Consider the following 22,620-nt stretch of genomic DNA (forward strand, 5'->3'; position numbering starts at 1 on the left):
CCTGCGCTCTTATCTCGGCCCGTCTCCGTCTCTTTAACTGCGGTCTGGATCATTCCCAGCATCCATGTCTCCATACCTGCTCCATCCATCTCTGCCTCCTTCCAGTATGTTGGAGACTTGGAATATAAATGTGGCAGCCAAAAGGAGAGTGCCTGCGGGCTTCTGAGATGCGCACACACACAAATGCTCAAGAATTTGTTCGTCTGCAGCACAAAGAGGCTTCTAAGACTCATAAATCGACTCTACGGCTAATTTTGAAATCTCTTTCCTTTGTGTGTGAATCTACGTGGAAATCGGCATCCATTTACTGGTATCCAAACTAAGAAACAGAGCTGCTGTTTAATAACTTGCTGAGGGATTTTATCTTTACTGATGGGGAAATCCTTTCTCTATGTCTTTCTGCTGTCAACAAATGATCAAGTTTACTAATTTAACGTTTATAACCAGCTTCAATATGATTAAAAAAACTGTCAAACACAGCATTATACCCTCACCTAACGTTTCTTTTTATTGTCATGTTTTTAATTTCTTTGCTTTATGTATGATTTTGCATATGTTGTCAACATGTTTTATTATTTTACATTATTATTATTTTTACCATTTCACTTCTTAATAGTTTTTTTAAAATATTCTGGTTAGAAAAGCCCATCTGGGGACAAACTGGCCTATCACCATAACAAATTTACCTGGACGATAAATTGTCCCAGAAGTTATTGCCATAAATGACAATATTGCTGTTTGAGACCGTTTTTAAGTTGAATAATGATAATGGCATAATAATGCAAGAACACATTCTCTAAGATAAATAAACTTTAAATTCTAATCAACATTTAACACAGAAACTAGAAGACATTTTCAATATCCAAAATAAATTAACAAAACAACAGAAACAGCAAATAGATTTAATTATGAAGCACCAAACTGAAGACCTATCATCCAGATTTTGGTAAAACAAGAGAAAAGAGAAAAACAATAAATCTTCCAAATGGAAATGATTGAGTTAGTCTTCATTGATCATGCGATTAATTAATTTATTGCTTATTGCGACAGGTCTTGCATAGTGCTGCAAATTAGCTTATGCTATAAGAACAATGATACATACTGCTGTTCTATACAGTTTGCCTATATCATTGTGTGTCTGTCCCTATCAAATGAACCTAATAAATAAAATTTAAAGTTAACAAAAACACTGTGGATAAAAACTTTCCCATTTGGACAGCATTAAACCACCCTGCGCTGATAACAGTGTTTGCTTTGTGTAAAACTGACTAGATTTCATGTGACTTTAAAGGGAGCTGCATGTGATCAGAGCATGCCACCATGCATTAAGTTCAAACTACGGAACAAGGCCACATGGAAGCAAGACGATGATGTGTGAAGCCACACAGGGACAGAATTACACTCAGTGGAAGATTTATGCAATGCTTTGTTTCATGTTTAACGTATGACAGGGCCCTGTTAGGTCCGCAACCTAACAGGGCAGCTACCTGCTAAAACCATGCATCCATTTATATTTTTTAAAACAATCATTATTCAGCGCTCCTTTTGAACTTGGTTCTATTCAGGAGAGTCAACACATCTACAGCTGAAGTCTAGTTCAGCTGACACCTAACGATTCACCAACTTTATTGTGGAATGTAACACCAAATCACTGGGGGGAATCCAGTCAATTCACTCATTCTTTGTGGAGTTTATATAAAATATTCAAAAAGAAATTGACACTGTTAAAATATCTATACCCAATGCTAGCTAATACATGTTAGCTTCTGCGGTAGTGCTAAAACGATTTCCCCTTGGCGTATTTATGCATATTAAGGTATACTGGGACTTAAATATACAGTATAAATACAATACAAAATAGACAGTTTTAAGTAATTTTAGAAGGAGTGAATAATTTGTGGATTATTGCTGTTTAAAGCACAGAGATGGCTGTGGCCTTTGACCACCACGAATACCAGCAGGCTATTATACAGTATGTCTACTGTCTCTATGCCGACCGACACTATTACTGTGCTGTTCCCAGCGTAAATGTAAATCACTTTGAAATGCCTTGCTGCTAAAATGTGCTATACAAATATAATTTGATTGATTGATCTTAATGTCTACAATTGTTCCTATTGCGGCTTTGCTGAGAGAATTGTGAGTTGCAGTGGTAAAGACAGAGGAAGGCAAGGTGAAATAATTGCAGCTCAGTGCTCTTCATGCGTGGAAGGGCTCAATATCTATATGAGAGCTGCTTGAATTAACATTACAACTTATTGTTGAACTCTATCCGATCTGCACATAAGCACCTAATCACCAAATCACTGAGGTTTGTTTGAGGATAAAAGTGGATCGTGCAAAGCATCATCTGTGGCTTTTAAAGCCGGTGTGGAAAGATGCTCTGTATGTGAATATCCAGCTAATCATCTGTAGCACAAAGCATCACAAAGACATAAGCCTCGCCACATACAGACACAGGCTTTGGGACCGTATGTGTTGTAGTTATTATTGGATTGTGATACGGCCTATTTAAATCACAGCATCAATGAGCAAGGATGGAAGCCAGAGATTAAAGTCTGGGGATGCCTCTGAAACCAGACTGAAGATGGAGCAGCTGCGCTCTCGTTTAAATGTGGCTGAATGATCTAATAAAACCTGCCTTAATCAGTGAAACAGCACAATGGCCCCAATCAACGTTGTTTGTCCCAAATTATCAGTAGAGCATCCGACAAGCAACACAGCAAGCCTGGAATCCTTCCCTCCTCCACAGGTTTGCAGACGTTCTACGTCCACTGCAAGCAAAAAACCAACAGGCTATTGGTCCATAGCCAACAGGCCAACAAACTAGCAGCAACCTGGCAGCAGCCACTGCACTGAACTGCTTCATAACCACAGAGAAACAGAGCAAGCAACAAACTCCCACAGCCAGGAGGTTATGGGAACCTTCCAAGATAAAAGATGTTCAAACAAAAGTTTTTTTTTTTTAGCCAAACCAAACTAGTTAAATAATGGAAACCACTGAGATAAATCAGGGTGTGTTATAAGCCTGGCGGGCCACCAGGCTTTGCATGCGCCCCCACAAGACTAGGTGTTGCTTGTTAACAAATGTTATTTTTTTAATGTTTCTGACTAAATTATCCATACGTGAGAAAATGTGAAGTTTTCACTTTACAAAAAAAAAAACTTGGGCTGCAACGATCGCAGTTTTCAGTGGGATCGCCTATCTTTAAAAAGCCTTACCTGCCGATTCCGATTTTGGTCGATATCAACTTTTTTGTGTGAAATGTTATTAAATATAGCAAGAAAGTCACTGACTTGGCAACGATTGTTAACTGCAAGGATGCAGATGTGACCTGGGCTCACAGTCAAACTTCTCTAGAAGCAGAGCAATGGAGGACAGTGGTTGATTTTTAAACCCTTATTGATGTAGATAAGATCGGTGGATAAGATCAGCTTCACATGTAAGGATCGGCCAATTAATGATCTCCCAAAATTAAGAAAATCAGTGCTGATTTATCAGCTGGGAAATTTTTCGGTGCACTCACAAAATAAACAGACAGCAACCAATTTATGAAGGATAAGGAAGGAAGAGGTCAAAGTCATTACCTCCTCGTTTTATGGCTCTGAAAATGAACCTTTTCCAAGTGACATTACAACAAAACCCTCCGGCTTCCTAAAATCCCTTCTTTATAATTCCCCCAGTTCCTTTCCAGCTGTTTGTGTTACCAGCCACTGCTGCCCAGGGAAGGTGCTCTCCAGCTTAGCCAGCCCAATAAAACACAGGATATTACCTTACATTACTTCAGGGCACAGATCTGGGCAACATTCGAGCAATATGTCCTAGTGGGGGAATTTGATAATCCCAGCAGCAATCACTTTCTCTCCATGCTTCCTCTCTGCCTCCTGTCACCAGGAAATGCGCCTCACAGCTGGGCGACGGAGGCAGGGTGCGTATTAAGTCGTCTCCAGGGTTTCTTAATCCTAGCCAAGCTGAGCCGAGTGAGGAAAAACACACACGAGGCATATTAGTGTGAATTTTCTCTGACGTCGGGCTCATAAGTATCAACACCTCTACATTAGCAAAAAGCTAAGCTCCTGTTGAAGTGTGCGCACAGACATACACGCACTGCTGGAACATATAAGGGAATTAGTGCATCTAAAGCAGCAGAAAACATTTTTTATGTTTGCCTGTTTAGCCAAAACCAGCTCTGGGACTTCTAAAGTGGCTACTGACTAAACATATTTCAAGAGCTCTCAGTGACTCTGCAAACTGCTTCGGGCGTGTTGTTCAGAACATGTGTAGGAGGCTGGGATTGCCGGAGTAATCGTTATCTCCTCCATGATCGGCCCATCCCAAACCCGTTGTCCTGTTACTCCGTCTCCTTTGGTTTCTCGCTTCTTCTTTTTCTCCATTTCCTTTGTGGATCAAATGATTAAAGGAAAAAAAGTATTTCTACAGTAGAAGTGTATTTATTATTTTTTTTGGCATGTTGGAGAAATTTGGCAGCACCAGTGCTCTCAAAAGTTGCATAAAACATTTAAGCACAGTTTCTTATATTTTACCTTCATACAGCTAGCTTAGAGAAAACTGCCTTTACAAAAGAAAGACCAGCTTTAAAATTGTGAAAGATTTTGATAGATTTTTCTACGCAGGCTTGCTGGGATTCCCAAACAGGCTTCTTCTGAATAGATTGAGTTTCCTCTGCCTGTAGCTCAATAAGTGAACATTCTGGGCCCACCCTGCGAGTAGAAACTCTTCTGACTGGTCTCAACAACAGGTGTCAATCTGACTCTTCTTATCAACGTCTCAGGAATCTTAACAGTATAGCGCAGGTGTCAGGAATATCAAATCAGCTGTGCTTTCCAGAGCTAGTGTTAGTCAATTTGAGGAACCATCAAAAATATTTTCACAAAAATGCAGGACGTAAACCTGAGATTTGTTTCAAAAGGTGACTCAACATGTTGTAAAAGACTACATTCATTAATAATCTGTGGTTAATCACAAACTTCTGTTAAACAAAACCTGCCTGATGACAAAGTCGAGTAAAAAGATCTCAGGCAAGGAGAAATAAACTCGCTGACTTCTATAAATGCAAAAAGGGAGCAAAGCTATCTGTTAGGCCAAAGTAAGAGTTGTCATTTAACAAACAGAGAAAACATGTAAGTGTGGGGAACACACCCTGGACCAGCTGATTGACCAAAATTACCCAGGAGCCAACTAATGCTAATGCTAAACTAGCACTAGCTTAGCACTGGAACCAGTTAGTTGAAAACCCAACAAGATGGCTGGCAGCAGGATGATTAAATCCAACATGTTTACCAGTGTGTACAAAATTCAGCAGCTGAAAAAAATTTAATAAAATGTAGACTTCCTTGTTAATTGCTTTCTCAAAATTAAACAAACCAAGCTATGAAGAAAAAATAGATCCAAATAAAAAAATTAAAAAAAGAACTCATGTACCGTATCCTATTTCTGAGCTTGCCAAACTCTTGCATAACTTTCAGTAGGTACGCTTAAAACTAAAGGGTGCTTTCAGGTGTCAAACAGGGCCCATTTGAAAGCTGTGTAGGAGGAAGAGAGAAAGTGAGAAAGAGAGGACGACTGAGCCAAAGCTGGAAATGTGGCTGCCAGTCTGTATCACGACTATATGCCCTGCAGAGTAGGTGAAAATGTGCTGCCTATTAGACCATTGATCTGTTACGACTGGATGAATGTACAATCATCTAACCTCCATTTGTCGCTTGTGCTTGGGAGAGTGTGTGTGTGTGTGTGGGGGGTGGGTGGGCGTGGGGGTGGATGTGTGTGTGTGTGCGTGGTCAGCTGGTTTCTGGTCAGTGAGCTTCACAGCATAGATGGCAAACGAAGCAAACAGTAGTCTGCCACTTTGATTATTGGGCTTTAAAGAATCACTTGCAGTTCAATTGAACTCTGGCTTTAGCTTGATGTAGCCCAGTGCTTGATCACGACAGAGAGGAAGCAGGAAGTGTAGCGGCAACATGCTAACAGATCAAATCAGAGACTGAGCTTCATTCCATCAAGGAGGAAACCCTTCAGATGAAGGACTTATTTATACTGCTGTAAGAACGCCTGACTTTATTGGGTTGCATTGGTAATTTGTATGTGCATTGACTGGGTGCACATAGGTCTACGAATAAATTCAGTATGTAAAATTAAACATCTGAGTTTCTGTTTGCTGTTTCCAAGACTATAAAGCTCCATGTCTATTTCATCCTGGGGAGTGTGCAGCAGAATTATGTTGCCACCAGTGCAGAGCTTGCTCAACACTGACATTGGATGGAGCAACAGGGGAAAAATGGATTGTTTTCACAAGTGTTGTGTTATGTCAGCAGTTACATTCATATTATTGAACAGTGGTTAGTTTTAATATTGCAAAAATGAATGATGGTGTTTAATCTGTATACGGTGCAGTCTGGAATGGGGCAACAATATGCGTAGCTCTTGATTGGCTCTGGATCCTATGAGGAAAATCAAAATCCATGTTCAGTTATTCTTTTATTACACAAAAATGATGAAACTCCTTTTTGGCAATAGTGGTGATGAGATGGCTTCTTGGAAACACAGATTTTGATCCTTATGAAAACAGTGAGGGAAGTGAGGGGTTCAAGCAAATTTAATAAACTGGTTGAATGAACTGACTGATGCTCAGTCAGATGGATGGTTCTGTTTCAAATGAACCTTGTGGAAGCTGCAACACAGCTTGTTTAGGGGACTTTACACTACTTATATTCATGCATGTCTGAAATTGTTTTAACTATAGTTTTTATTGCAAAACTTAAGATTACAACAAATTTTTAATAGAAGCACTGGATGTAGAGCGGTGGCTTCCTGTTTTATTTGGTCCTCGACGTTCAGCTGGTTAAGCTGACATGATGGAGAGTGACTCTGTTTAGCCTGAAGACAATGCAGGCCAAAGAACAAACCAACAGCGGCACGAAAAGACCGATATCAATGCTTGAGCAAAAACAGAACTGTCAAATGTTCCTATTAAGCCATTGACTTACCTAAAGGAATGTTGAGCTGATCTACCACTTTGCGAAGAACTTAAGATCACATATTCCTTTTGTTCTGACAAATCTACTGTATTGTTGAAAGAAACTGGACAGATGGCCTGCCTCCACTCTAATGTGTGAGCTCTTATAAAAAATACACCACCGGATAGAATGGAGAAAGGTTATTCCTGCCTTGTTGTCTGATGAAAAGTAGTAGAACATGTTTCTTTGAAGAACAGAAACATTGCCATTTAAACAATGCTGTGGAAGTTCAGATATTACACTGTGCTGTGGTTCTGTCTCACCTCTCTTCCTTCACCTGACAGCTGTCGAGGCTGTTCTTTCGCCTCCCACCCTTGGTGGCAAGAGAGCGGCAGGCCGGGCGGTCGAGGCATCAGAGCAGGCGGGCGGCGAGATGGGCGGCAGCGGAGCTGACCGGCGACGGCGGTTTTTGTAAAGGTCGACTGGCGCAGGAAGACGTTAAGGAGCTTGAGGAGTGAAGGCAGGACCATGGTCCTCAGCGGCGGCTCACCGCAGAGGGGTAAGGGTCAGGGAGGTCCCTCAGGCTGGGGAGACCACCAGCCACGTGGACCCGTTCAGAGAGCTCACTGCGCGGCGTTTTGGCGACAAAGAGGCTGTCGCGCAAAGTTGACAAAGAAGCCGTAGAGCGCCGCAGACTGAGCCTCATCTCTGGTGATGCAGTCACATGTCACACAAGAGGAGGATGGTCATTCCAATCTTCTGCTTCTTGTCTTCTAGAAAACGACTCCCACTCTGATCCAGCTGTACCTACATCCGTCTTCAGCCTCAGCTCTGATCTCTTCTTGGAATGTTCAGATCAGCCCTCAGCTGTCCCGTGGTTCCTTCTTAAACCACCAACAGCGTCACTTTCATTTTCTTCCACTCAATGTGTTTCTTCAACTGCCCCCTCCACTGCAACAGCCCTCTGGCGGATTGCTTCTTGGCTGCTAATGGCTTTGAATCACTCAAGACCCAAAGAACGCAACAGAGGAGATGAAGAGAAGAAAAGAGACTGAGGATGCAGGCAACAGGAGAGTGGGTTTCCGTTAGACGGAGAAGGAGCCACGATGGCGTTCGGCTGCTGAAGGTATTACTTGTACAACTGCGAATGAGAGAGTGGCAGAGCAAAAAGGAGCGAGAGAAGGGAAGTGTTTCGATGAGAGGAAAAAAAATATAAGCCTGTGCACAAAAGAGATGAGATGCTGTGTTGAGGGTAATCAGAAAAGAAGGAGTTCTGAGAGAGAGAGAAAGAAAAAGAGAGAGATACAGAAAAAGTGGTGAGAGGGGGACAGAGTGAAGGATGAGATAACAGTGTGCATGTATCTACAGTATGTGAATGCAGTGTTTTGGTGCTGGTTTGTTGTGATTAGAATATCTTGATCATCCTCTGTAAAGCACAACCCAGAAAGAAATATTACATAACCAAGTCAAAGAATTGTGCCGACTGTGGCCAAAATAATCCTGCAGCTGAATCAACATTTCTACTGAGGTTTGACTGGCAATTTATATTTTTACTTGCCAAGAAATGCACCTCTGAGTGAGGCAACACACTGACAGGTTTGAGTAATAAAAGTCCTCTCGACATAATATCATCCATGCCTCTATTCTCCTTTACTTATCTGATATTGGGTTAATGGGGGCATTAGGTCTGGCTGGGAAACCCTTACATTCCTCTTCCCAGCAACACTCTGAAGCTAATTCCAAAGCATCCAAATAAATTGGAAGGGATACAGTCTCTGGAGGGAGTTCTGATTTGCTCCCAATGGGACATTCCTGGGAATCCTCTAAAGTAGGGGTGGGCAACTCAAGTCCTCAAGAGCCTCTGTCCTGCAACTTTTAGAAGTGTCTCTGCTTCAGCACACCTCAGTCAAATGACCCCCCAAATGGTCCAAACTTTCTCCAGATATATTCTACCTCATTCACTCTAAGCTTTGAAATTATGTCAAACACATTGAGATGAAGAATAAATAAAGACAATATGGCCATTTGAACATCGGCTCTCTGCACAAAAGACTAGTGAGGAAACAGGCCTCGAAGTTTCAAAGAATACATCAATGAGCAAAATGAGGGTGTCAACAAAGACTGTTCATTAACATTACTTTGCACTAACCCCACTTACCCAGCATCAGCTGTGAATAGGTAGGCAATACCTAGGACACTCCCATAAGACAAGTTTTGTCTGGCTAAAGAAATACATTTTATGTTTTCTTTAAAGCAACATGGCTTTCTACTAATATCCCTTCCAAAAAAATATACGTATTTTTGGTCTTCTACTACTTACATACTGGTAATCTTGAACGTATTTCTTCTCCCTGTAGAATGATGGAGTACAAATTGTTTATTAATGGCTTTATAACCCCTTCAAGATTAATAGTGAACAACCATTGGCCTCTTATGTCATCGTTAACACACCTGTATGCTCCACAAAAGTTTTACTGAGGTTAGAGAAGACTTAGCTGCTCCAGAAAGCTCACTGTTCTTCTCTCATATCCTATAAATAGGCCCAGGGAACTCTTTTGTCCAGGCTCTTTTGCCACACAGCCAGACCTTTAAGTGCTGTGAACAAAACCTCTCTGCTTTAGATTCGCTGTGCTGGCCGTCTCTTTAGCCACAGGCTTTTATTAACCGAATTATTCATACAGTGGAGCCGTTCTTAATGACGAAAACTCTGGCAGGTAGAGAAAAATGTAGCTTTTTAAACAAACCGGTTGGGTTTTGTATCATCATGTGAGGAAGATCCTGAGTGGTAGAGAGAAACAGAGTGGGAGTGTGTGACAGCAGCTTCATAATTAGGACCCAGCTGGCCTGGTGATAAATTGAACTAGCTGTGGATTTGATGGGTTGCTATTGCCACTTATAGGAACTGCACCTGTCCTAATGGTATCACAACAAACAGGCAAACACACACACAGAGGTGTGCACTTCTCTCAAGTCTCTAATTAATGTCTAGTTAGAAGTCGGGCTACACACACACCCCTGCACGCCCCCACTCACATTACTAGTCAATGATTTTAAGCTCTTCATCAGTCTTCTACAAACAGACCTGTGCTGTCTTTCTGAGTGGTTCTCACAAGTCTGGGGTAAATACCCGCAAGTATTCCCAAAAGAATTCATTCTCAGTGAAATTTTAAATATTTTGTCAAATTATGATTCCAAATTTCAAACTATGACCACCTAAATGTTATGTGATACATCTCATAGCTAATCAAATTGATTGTTCAATTTCAATTTTGGCTCCAACAGTTGTAATTGTCAAAAAATTTAAATTTTCGTTATCATTTTTCACTTTAAAGGATTAAAGTATTGAAGGATTATTGCTTCTACTTTTGATTTGTGGCCACTTGTTGTGATGAACGGCTTAGGAATGAGGCAGTTGTTTCCATAAGGGAGCAGAGGCTCAAATAACATCCAAATTGTCACTTCAATTTCCAAATGAGCAAACATCAAGCTTGCTAGCATCCATTCAGGTTGTGGGAAATGAAAGAATTTGTCAGGAGAAATTTAGGCTGTTGGAACGGTTGACTATGAAATCTCAACCATCCGCAGAATGAGTCTTAAAATCTCACAGACAAAACAAACGAGCTTCAAGGACGGATTCAGCTCTGGATCCAGCCAGAGTAGTAAGAATGCAGAATCATGTAGAATGTTTCAATACTACCGCAGAAGTGAATGGCCCTCTTCCTCTAGTGTACTAGTGTGGCTCATCTTGGCTTTATGTGGTCATATGGGGTTTCCTTTAGTAACGGTTACATGGTACCAACCCCTTTTTTGGAACCTATTTGTGGAGTCGGGCTAACGACAGAAGATTGTTGGCCATCGATTGGCTATGGGGTGGAGTCGCTGGTTGTGTGTCAAGACCGATAGCCATACAATATCCAACGCGCCATTTGTACAAACTCACAACAGAGTCTGTCAGAAAGTCAAAGACTGAGCAGATCATTTAACACTGCTTCCACGTCCTCCATTATTGCTTTAGGTTTTGTGGCATACACATTGCTTTTCAGACTGAGGCTAGTTGACAATGTGACAACCCCAACCACACGAGCTGTAACTCAATTATACTGCAAAATGTACAGACATTTACATTTCCACATCTTGGGGATATAGTCATTTAGCGCCAAGTGAAATAAATGGCGCTCCTGGATTATCTGCTTTGCAAACATTAAGAGCATGTGAAGTTGCATTAGGTTTGGGTATTTCTGTCACGGGGTGCGGGTGGTGAGAGTGGTGAGGCAGAATGCAGCGGACCCAGGAATGATGAATATGAGGATTTAATGATGAAAAACCAGTCAAAACAACGAACAGCAGGAACAAGGACACACTGACGACAAAGAAGCTAACATTGACGAGGACCCGACCAGGAACAAGGAACACAGGTGGAGTTAAATACACGGGAGGGTAATCACAGAAACGAGACACACCTGGGAACAATCAAGGGGAGGACAGGACAACGAAGAGACTAAGGACACAGAAAACTCTAAATAAACACAGAAAAACACAGATCCTGACAGTACCCCCCCCTCAAGGGCGGCTACCAGATGCCCAAAAAACAAAAACACAACAAGGGTGGGCGGAGGGGCGCTGGACGGGGGGCCAGAGTTCAGAAAAAACAACCCACCGTTGTGGGCGGAAACACAGGGAGGGCCAAGAGTCCATAAACAAACAAAAAACTACCCACAGGGTGGGCGGAGGCAAAGGAGGCGGGAACCACGGAGGTGGTCTGGCGGTCGTCCGCGGCGGCGGGAACCACGGAGGCGGTCCGGCGGTCGTCCGCGGCGCTGGAGGCGGGAACCACGGAGGCGGTCTGGCGGCCGTCCGCGGCGCTGGAGGCGGGAACCACGGAGGCGGGAACCACGGAGGCGGGAACCACGGAGGCGGTCCGGCGGTCGTCCGCGGCGCTGGAGGCGGGAACCACGGAGGCGGGAACCACGGAGGCGGGAACCACGGAGGCGGGAACCACGGAGGCAGTCCGGCGGCCGTCCGCGGCGCTGGAGGCGGGAACCACGGAGGCGGTCCGGCGGCCGTCCGCGGCGCTGGAGGCGGGAACCCCGGAGGCGGTCCGGCGGCCGTCCCCGGCGCTGGAGGTGGCGATGAGTCCCGGGGGCCGCCCACAGACGGCGACGACGAGCCCCCCGAGGCAGGGTCTCTGGTGGAGCACAGGGGGTCTCGGTCGGAGCACAAGGGGTCTCGGTCGGAACGCTGGGGGTCTCGGGTGGAACGCTGGGGGTCTCGGGTGGAACGCTGGCGGTCTCGGTCTCGGGTGGAACGCTGGCGGTCAGGGTCTCGGGTGGAACGCTGGCGGTCAGGGTCTCGGGTGGAACGCTGGCGGTCAGGGTCTCGGGTGGAACGCTGGTGGTCAGGGTCTCGGGTGGAACGCTGGCGGTCAGGGTCTCGGGTGGAACGCAGGAGGTCAGGGTCTCGGGAGGAACGCTGGAGGTCAGGGTCTCTGGAGGAACGCTGGAGGTCAGGGTCTCTGGAGGAACGCTGGAGGTCAGGGTCTCTGGAGGAACGCTGGAGGTCAGGGTCTCTGGAGGAACGCTGGAGGTCAGGGTCTCTGGAGGAACGCTGGAGGTCAGGGTCTCTGGAGGAACGCTGGGAGTCTCGGTAGGAACGCTGGGAGTCTCGGTAGGAACGCTGGGAGTCTCGGTAGGAACGCTGGGAGTCTCGGTAGGAACGCTGGGAGTCTCAGTCTCTGGTGCGCCGGCTGCTACGGCCTCCGGTGCGCCGGCAGGAACGCCGGCTGATTCGGCCTCCGGTGCGCCGGCAGGAACGCCGGCTGAAACGGCCTCCGGTGCGCCGGCAGGAACGCCGGCTGAAACGCCGGCTGAAACGGCCTCGGGTGCGCCGGCAGGAACGCCGGCTGAAACGGCCTCGGGTGCGCCGGCTGGAACGCCGGCTGATTCGGCCTCGGGTGCGCCGTCTGCGCCGGTTGGGGGTGCTGGTCCCGGAGCTGGAGCTGGATCTGGGCTGGCGGAGAAACTGTGCGGATTGGGAGGCAGAGGGTTACCTCTCAGCACGGCAGCCGCCGTCAGGCACTCCCTCTCTGCCTCCTGTTGCAACTCCGCCAGCCCCAGATGCGGAAGTCGCGGGATCCATTCGTCCAGCATGATCACCAGGCGTGTGGCTATGTTCAGGCGGTGACGGGCGGAGTATGGCCTTGCCACCTCTTCGACATAGTCTTTTATGGTTTTCCGCAAGCCCCCTGGGTCCATGATGTAATAGCGTGCCTCACCGTACTTTTGGTCGGGTCCTTCTGTCACGGGGTGCGGGTGGTGAGAGTGGTGAGGCAGAATGCAGCGGACCCAGGAATGATGAATATGAGGATTTAATGATGAAAAACCAGTCAAAACAACGAACAGCAGGAACAAGGACACACTGACGACAAAGAAGCTAACATTGACGAGGACCCGACCAGGAACAAGGAACACAGGTGGAGTTAAATACACGGGAGGGTAATCACAGAAACGAGACACACCTGGGAACAATCAAGGGGAGGACAGGACAACGAAGAGACTAAGGACACAGAAAACTCTAAATAAACACAGAAAAACACAGATCCTGACAATTTCAGCTTCCCAAGCTGTATTTTCTTTTGAATATTTTGAATATATTAGACATGCTCTTCAAAAGATCCACGAACAAAGCCTGTTCCAGTGATCCACGTTATACCACGCAAGTTTTCCTCAAATAATTAAGCGTGAAAAATTCACAAATAGGTGGGAGTCCACTGTATTTAAACAAGGTTTCCTTTTCTTCCACTACACCATCACGCAAAATGTTGTACTGTAATTCTTTTAAAATCTGGTAAACAGTATGGTTGTGCCATGTCAAAGTGTTCAAAAGTTCAAGAGGGATGGAAACTCGTGCACGTCTTTGTACATGTAAGTTAAATAAGTGGCTTAATGAAATCCTGGACACCTGACCAACTGTCTGATGGTGTAATTACTTCTCTAACTGCTGTAGTGACGATCTCTGAGGTCTGGGAACTGGCTGGGTGCAAAGATTTCTCCGCTTGCCCTTTCTCTCCCAGGACAGCTCGTAACTCCGGGGGTAAATAATGCTCTCAGTTTTCTGGGCCAGAGCTACACACGCCCACACACACACACACGCACACACCACATGACTACTTAACCATAGTGCATAAACAAAAACAACACAGTTGCATAAGGGGAAAAGAGACGCAAAAAAGGTAGAAAAATAAGACATTGGGTATACAAGCTAGAAGGAGATCAGGCCAGGAGGAGGATTTGAACACTACTGGCACTTTACATATGGGGAACAAGTTGCCTGGATACAGCGAAGAGACACTCCCATCTAAATTTAAACCTGGAGTGGAGGAGAGAAAGAGAGAGGTTGGAGCGTGGTGCAGAGAGGAGGTGAAAGAAATGGGCAGAGGAAAACAGATGAGGGTGGAGTGTGATAAAAGAGGCCAGAGGAGGACAGCGAACATGGGAGGATACACAATCACAGGACACGTTAGTACGCAAAAGAATAAAGGAAAGGAATGAAGGAAATAGGCTGGGGGTTAAGAAGTAAACCTCTTATAGCGTAAGCTGCTCAGCTGCGGTTTGCCATCACAGCCAGCAGATATGAAGACCTGGGGGGGGGGGAAGTGTGTGTCAATGATGGATGTGGGGAAAACAAAAAGAAATCTTGTTTGATGACTGCTTAGTCTCAGATTCACACAGATGGCTGCAAATTCTGGAAGGAGTCACAGCCAACATAATCACCCAAAGACGCTGACTTTTACAGTGTGCTGGGCTAGATGTTAGTTTAAGTGCAGGACAACACATCAATATCGGTTATGGGGGCATTGATAAGGAGCTTTAGTCTCCAGATGAAGCGCTGTGTGATGCTGCCGGATCGGAACGGAGAACTCTGCTGGGATTGTTTCTATCTGGGAGCCAGCAGCTCCCCTCCCTGGTCGGGAAATCACAACGCACCATGAGAAGACATCGCCGAGGGAGCCGATGTCATTCCGTCATTAACTTTCTCCTCTATCCCCATCTTGGCTTTCTGCTCCTTCTCTTTCTTTGTGGCTCTATTTTTCCACAGGGAGTCCATTTGTTCGTCATTAAGTGGACTACCTGATAATACTCTACGCCTGCAGAGTTGCAGCAGCCTTTATGCAACTTCAACTTACATAAACCAGCCACTGATGGCTTTGTTAATGACTGTGGGTTCTTATTGCACACATTCATCTGCTGGAATTTGAAAAAGTATTCACACCTTAAGGTTTCATATTTTGACATACTACAAACTTTGGAAACTTTGCCCATTTTTATTCCCCAAAACAGCTCAGCAAAATTTATCCGCATCAGCATCGGTATCGGCTAATATTTATCGGTCCGATAAAGAAACCTGGCCCAATATTAATCCTTAAAATGTATGGAGAGCAAATGTAGGTGGCTGGTCATGTGACATGGAAAGTGATGCAGTGCAGGATTGTGGATTGCTTGGAAAATACTGTATATACAATATACAAAATATCAGTAAATATCTGTTATAAGCCACAACAGCAAAGATAACGTCAGATATCTATAACGGCCCATATTTTCATATCAGCATAGAGATTCTTCAACAGATTAATCTCTATTTTGTACCAGGTCAAGTTTCTGTCTATCTATCCATCTATGAAATTGACCGGCTACCATTCTAAAGGTAAATATAAATATGAGAAGGACTCCACTGGTCAACACACCATTCACCTCATAAAAGTATAAACTCATTCTGAGATCTTAACCAATACAATTTATTTTAGTGTCACAAAACATTTTATGCATTATATATTACTACATATTGTTTTAAAAAAAATAATTTTATTTTTTGAAAATTCTAAGATGATTCTATGGTTCTAAACAAACAGCTTTGGGCTAAAATGCTCTTTGGACTTAAGAGATTGCTGACCTCTGACCCTAAATCATTCTATTATGTGATATGCTGAATATTTACAGTAGAAATTTGACAATATGTAATGTTTGGTTATTGTGTCATATTTGTATCATATAAAGTACTTGGAACTGCCTTGTTGCTGAAATGTGCTATAGAAACAAACTTGACTTGTATTAAGCTCCGCCTTAACTCTGACAAGATTCCTTGTCCCCCAGCATGTTGCTGCCACCACCATGTTTCAGGAACAGATTCCTGAACAAATTTATGCCTCTCTGCCCTGAAAGACAAGCTTCAGGGGGGAAAAAAAAAATAGAAATTTTGCTTAAATTAGAGTGTATGCCGATCACATGAAATCCTAATAATAAGGATTCAATTCTGTGAGTGAATTCTCTAATTAGACACTGCATGGATTAGCTACCTACCAGCCTGGGGACTGCGAGCCATCTCTGTGGTTATCAGACAAATGGAACAGAACTTCAGATGGATTCTACTTTGGGATTCAGATCTGAAGTGGTGACGGCTTGTTAAAATGACTAATGGAAACAGAGGAACCATTAAAGATGCTGGGAGTTCTTCCCAGCTTGGACAGAATGATCGGAACGAGACGGAAAAAGCCGATCCATCACGCAACAAAGACCGTGGCAGATGTTAGACAGCGATACGTAAAGGATAACTGTCTTATGATAGACACTTAGAGTGCAATCTGTTCAGTCTGGTACACAACAAAGTGCAAATTGGATTGCTAAGCAACTCATCCAAGACAAAAGGTTCAAATGAAGAAAAATGAGTGTATACAGCGAGATTTTACACTGAGGTTTTAGGAATGTTTCGTACTTCTACAAATCTCCAAGGCAGGGGGAAGATAAGCTTTTAAATATGTCAACAAAGCTTTCTCTGTCATCCTTAAACATGGAATTAAGTATAATTAGCAAATCTCTCTCTGGGATTCCCTGACATCTTTACACAGTTACTTCTCTACAAGCTGCTTCTTTCAAGTAAAACTAGAATAAACTGGCTTGTGTATTTGAGTATAAAACTCCTGTAGTTTTTGTGCCAAGTGTGGTGACAGTGTAAATGAATAAAAAAAGTGCATTAAAACTTTTGCCATTGCTTATGAAAGACATAAATATAACATGACGGGGCCTAAAAGCTGAAACATCTTTCCACAGATCCGTTCAGCCACAAGGGCAGCCCAAGAGAGTCATTATTAATATGGCGGCAACAAGAACTCCTCCTTGTAAGTAACTGCATGACTGCATGTTGATGCATGCAGGCATGCAGTTGTCAGAGGTAGAGATTCACATTAATTTGATGGACGAACTGTGAAGTAGCCGGGCAAAATCATCCATCAGGGGTGTGATGAGACTTATTCATGTTTAGCGTCTCTAAAGCGGGTACAGTAAGTGAAGGGCAACAGGCTCTTCAAACAGACGCAGGCTTCACTTTTAGCCCCAGTGTGAATAAAACAGGAGTTAGCTGCAGGTGGAATTTGTTTATGGAAGCCCATTAGGACATCAGCACCTCAAAAATTCCGCTTTCAGTTTCTTATTAAAATGTAGTGGCAAAAACTAAAGCTTAGCTTGCATATTTTCAGAGTTAACAATGTTAATAAAATGCTACATTTATCAAATATGATTTTTTTAAAAACTTTGCCATTTAACCCCTTAAAATCAGGCCTCTGTCTCTTTAAAAGCCCCTGTTCTTCCTGAAACTCCACCTTCAGGAAATCATCACAACATGGTTCCTCTATTAACCCTTTAACAATGCTTTTACCAGCATTGAGCTGAGAAGTAGCTCCTGCAACGAGCTCAGCAGGTGCAGCTCCACTAGGTGTTTGCTAATTGTAGTTGGCTAGTCTGAAGGAGCAGAGGAGGAAGTTGTGGAAGTTATTTGTACATGTAATCTACAAATAATGCTCTGTGAGACGGGAGCTTGGAAAGTGCAGCTCTGAGGAGGATCTGCGTCTCCAAAGGCGTTGCTATGTCTACCCAGGCGTTTGGCACAGCTGAATAGTTACCATGGAGATGACAGGATTGCTCAAACATGCATGAAAGAGTCAAAGCAACACTCCACGAATGTTTTAAATGAGGAAATAACATGATGAAAAATTTGGAAAAGTCCATTTTACTTAATCCTGCCCCAATAAGCTGAACAATGGGAGAATCAATATTGTGCAGTCACACATGAAGCAGATGGATACATGTTACTTTTTCTCTGCAGTGATAAAAACCTGACTGTTCTCCCAGTAACTACACAGAAGCAATGAAATTAAATGCTCACACTTTAATTATGAACAGTTCAGCTGCTCTGACCTGAACACACTTCTTACTGGTCTGCATGTTATTAACAGATAATACTCTGTAAAAGTAAAACGAGTTTGTGTCCAGCATGTGTGGGGTCTGCAGAGATGTTCGCTGACCTCTCTGAGTTCTGATTATAGGGAAGGTCGGACCTGATTGGTCGTTGCGGTCTGTCGTTTTGTGGGTTACTTTTAGATTTTTGAACATTAGCACTGCATCTCTAGCTTGCTTTGAAGGGTATCCTAAGCAACGGCTAACATATTCCTGATCCCTTGTGTAGTTTAAATATTAAAGTTAAACTTCTTTAAAACAAATATTTATCAATGGCATCTATTGACGTGCACAAGTTTTAAACAGTGCAGCGTTTAGAAAAACATGCAACAAGTCTTTTTTTTTTGACCACCACATCGTTCTAAACATCGAGCAGCCGCAACATTTTCTCACCAAGATTCCATAAAATATTAAATATCTCTGCCAGCATCCTGCATGTATTCAGAGGAGAGTTCTCTCTTAGCGATGTTTCAGATTCACACTAACCAGCTTCATGCGGAATGAACACACACAAACAAACAAATAAATCTGTACACATTATCAGACGGCCTCTGAAAAGTGATGATTCATTCCAATTTATATTCCCGTGTAGTGGCCCGAGAGAAAAACCGGGCCTCTTTTATCCCCGGCAACAAAAACACGCATGACGCATAATTCATACGAGGTCTGCTCGTCGTTTATTCTAATGACCTGCACAGAGCCAGAGAGAGCGCAGAGAGGGTCACACCGCTGTAGCGCCAATCAGGGGAGGACATTGCTGTGGTATGACACATTTCTCCTGTTAGGCAATGGAAGCTTGTGGGTGGATGGCTTTTCACCAGAGTGTTTGTCCATGTTCTTTATCACCACGATGCAACATGTTGGGCAACAAAAACACGATTAAGTAGCATAAAGTGAAGCTAAACTACATGGTGAAATTCATCCATATACTTATCAATGTAACGAAAATATAATTCACTTCTTAATTGGAGTAGACTGCATTTCAAACTTGCTAGCAAGGTTTATGGAAAACCTGTAGTCTTACGGTGTATTACGGTATTCTTTAGAGATGAACCGATCCATTTTTTTCACATCCGATACAGATATCTGAAGTGTAGTATAGGCCGATAACAATGCGATACAGAAAATTTACTGAACTGACTTTAAACGTTTCTTTTTTAAAACACAGACAGAAATGTACTGAATTACAAATTTATTTGATAACTCTGCACCAACGTAGCACACTTAAATACACAAATAGCGTCACAAGCTGGGCCAAACATGTAAAAACAACTTTAATTTGTTCAGTCAATGCAATTAGGAGTATAAGAGCCGAAGTAGAATAAGTAATTAAGAAACTGACAAAATAAAACTGCAACAAACATTCTTTCAAATGGATCAGAAATGCAAATTGGAAATTCTAAATGTAATGTAAAATAAATAAAGCATGATGTCGCTCAAAGAACAAAATTTGGAACTAGATAGAATAGTCTCTATGGATCGAGAACATTGTCACCAATACCCATTACTGCTGCCTCTCGCATTCCTAATTAAATCAAAATGACTTCTCTAATTAATGTCAACTTTAACCCCAGCTGCCCATTTAGGTGGAAGGTCAGGTCTTGTGTCAATTTTTTTATTTTCAGACAATAGAAGCTCTAAACTTATCCAGAACTTTCTCCCATCTCAAAATCAATAAACACCATGTACACAGAGATTTAACTGCACACATGGAATTTAGCAGTAAGGTGCCTTTAAAAGACATCTGGTTTCACCAGATGTATCAGAGTCAAAGGGTGGTTCCACAAAGTTATGCTACAGTTTTTAAATTTTTATTTGCAAACAAAGTTCTAAAAACTATGTCTCTTTCCTTCCACTTCACAAATATGCATTATTTTGTGTTAAGTTGTTACAAATTCTAATAAAAAACTTCAGTGTGTGTTTGTAATCTGTGAATAGTCTTAGAAGACTGTATCATGCTCACTGACAAACTGAAGCCACATTTTCAGCTATTTTGCCCTCCATGTAATATTTTTTATTTTAAAATGCTTTTGATTTAGGAGTAACATCTACTTCAGGTGAGCTTCACGACACCCAATATAATGCCAAGGTGCATATCACTTTGATGGATGGCTCCGCCCACCCGCGAGTCGTTTGTCGTCTTGATGAACGAGGGTGGGACAGCTGACACAACGGCAAATCGCTACGGCCCGTCTCTGGGGCTCATGGACGGCAACAGTTTGATTTGACTGGAATCCTTGGGCTGTAATGTATCCAGAAGAGAAACAGCTCGGAAATTTTCATCAGATTTTAAGAGCGTGAAGCTTGTTAAGAGCGTGAAGCTTGTTTTGGTCTGGGGACAAACATCTCTGGATGCCTAACATGAGTTCACAGCTTCAGAGTGTCAGGGTGTTTTCACAGCTGATATCCGGTAGACCCGGCTTGATTGGGGACCAAAATTGCAACTTTTATTCCATTTCTGGTGCTGTTCACACTGCAGTGTGTCAAACCAAAAAAAAAAGTTTAAAAATCTGTTCCCCTCTTTGCCTGTGGTGGTGCTGTACCAAAAACCACTGAAGGAAACAACATGAAGAAGACGCTGAGCGCAACTTCCTTCTTCACTGTACGATTTCTTTTTGTCTTTGGCAAAAGACCACAAGTCATTTCTTCCACTAACGCTAGACTAGCGCGTTTGTTTTGGTTGTATTTACCCAGAATGCCCGTGCTATAGTAAACTTCCTGTTTTTGAAGGTCTCAGTACCCTTGGCGTTCACATTTGAACTGCACCGGAGTTCACTTCAACCAAGTCAAGACTTGGGTCGGTCCCAGAGTCTGCTGTTTTGGTCCGCTTCAGAGTTCACACCTGCCCAACCGAACTGGACTTTCTGGGCAGACGGACTAAACAGGGCTAGTGTGAATGTGTCCTAAATCAGCTCTTAAAGCTGCGGTATATAACTTTTACAAAACAATATTTTTTTTATAAATGTGTTCAAACTGTCACTATGTTGTGGCAGTATGGTATGAGACAGATAATCTGTGAAAAACTTTGAGCTCCTCTGCCTTCTACCAGTGGTATCTAAAAACAACCAATCAGTCAGGGGGAGGGTCTTAGCGTTATCAATAACCCCTCCTTCTGGAGCTGCTCATCCCTCTCTCTTCTCCTTGCTCTGTGCTACGCTGAAGCTAACAGGCCTGGTTGTGAATGCTAAGGCTAGTTAACATGGCCACCGATGACTGCGGATAAACAATTTTCCTGTAGCGTGAAGTTGTTTTTCCGCCATTAGCACAATAAGGAGCGAGTAAATGAGGTTGATTGACAGCACTAAGCCCCTCCACCCGGCTCTGATTGGATGTTTTTAGGTAATAGCGGTTCATTTCTTCAAACTGCAACAGTAGCTCAGGAAGGTGGAGGAGATCAATCTTTTCACAGATTATGTCTCATGGCATAATTGTTATGACGTGGCTACGGTTTTAACAAATGTGTAAAAAATATTTTTTATATAAGTTACATAATGCAGCTTCAATGGCAAAATGTTTAATCGGTTTAAACATTGTTATTAGGTATTGGAGTCTACACTTTTAAACATTGCTCCAACTGGAACTGGACTCTATAACTTATAAATAATTATTACCCAAGGCTAGTTGTGAAAAGGAAAATTTATCATCGTGTGGCTCTTTAGAATCGCTGCTCTGGCTGAGTTCTCAAAGAAGAGGAATGACAGCAAGTTGCTGGAGTTTAGAGCTACAGGGGAACACTAATTAGGTTTTTGTGCCTCTCCTTTGGGAACACTTTAGTCTTTATTTGTGTGACACAGTAAAAAGGTACCATGAATGCATACAGATGGCTTGTCTTGAAAAAGAAATACCTCATAATGCTGACTATCACTTTGCAGCACACACCTTTTGGAAAGAAACCCCCAGAGAAGAGTCAAACGAAGGGGGAATAAAAGTTCTGTCACATTATCGACTGAGCTGGAATGAATCAGGCTCCAAAAGCAGAGAAATTGGACTGGTTTTTTCCATTTATCATCTCTGTGTCACTAATGCTGCAGGGTATAAAAAAATGAATGGGGGGCCCACACACACACAGAGAGAGAGAGAGAGGTGTCATCTCCACAAAGGAGTAGAGTCGGTCAGGCTGGCTCCGGTGGAAAAATACAGAGCGGTAGGGAAGGAGACTGAAACTGAGGAAAAACCAACAAAATTACCTTCAGAGTCAGAAAGTTCAGAACTTTATAACACGCCATTCATCTACTGCTGGAATATTTCTGTTATTGGGGGAGAGAAGGTTGTAGTTTTACCAACTTAATTTGAGCTAACGCTATTATAGAAACATACACTATTACATCCTTCAATGTCAGGATATTTATCCCTGAGTCTTTTT

At 43.1% G+C, this 22,620-nt stretch overlaps 1 protein-coding gene and 1 long non-coding RNA gene across 2 annotated transcripts in view; one reads left to right on the forward strand and one right to left on the reverse strand.

Moving 5' to 3' along the window:
• kcnh2b (potassium voltage-gated channel, subfamily H (eag-related), member 2b) overlaps window positions 1–22,620 on the reverse strand; it is a 220,332-nt gene that overhangs the window by 38,251 nt on the left and 159,461 nt on the right. The window lies entirely within an intron of this gene.
• LOC116711714 (uncharacterized) overlaps window positions 7,506–22,620 on the forward strand; it is a 67,619-nt gene continuing 52,504 nt past the window's right edge. Inside the window, exon 1 of the long non-coding RNA XR_004337314.1 lies at window positions 7,506–8,101. This is a non-coding gene — a long non-coding RNA (uncharacterized LOC116711714). The remainder of the gene's footprint in view (window positions 8,102–22,620) is intronic.

The sequence above is a fragment of the Xiphophorus hellerii genome, chromosome 21 (genome assembly GCF_003331165.1).
Source record: "Xiphophorus hellerii strain 12219 chromosome 21, Xiphophorus_hellerii-4.1, whole genome shotgun sequence".
In the NCBI taxonomy this organism is placed as follows: Eukaryota; Metazoa; Chordata; class Actinopteri; order Cyprinodontiformes; family Poeciliidae; genus Xiphophorus; species Xiphophorus hellerii.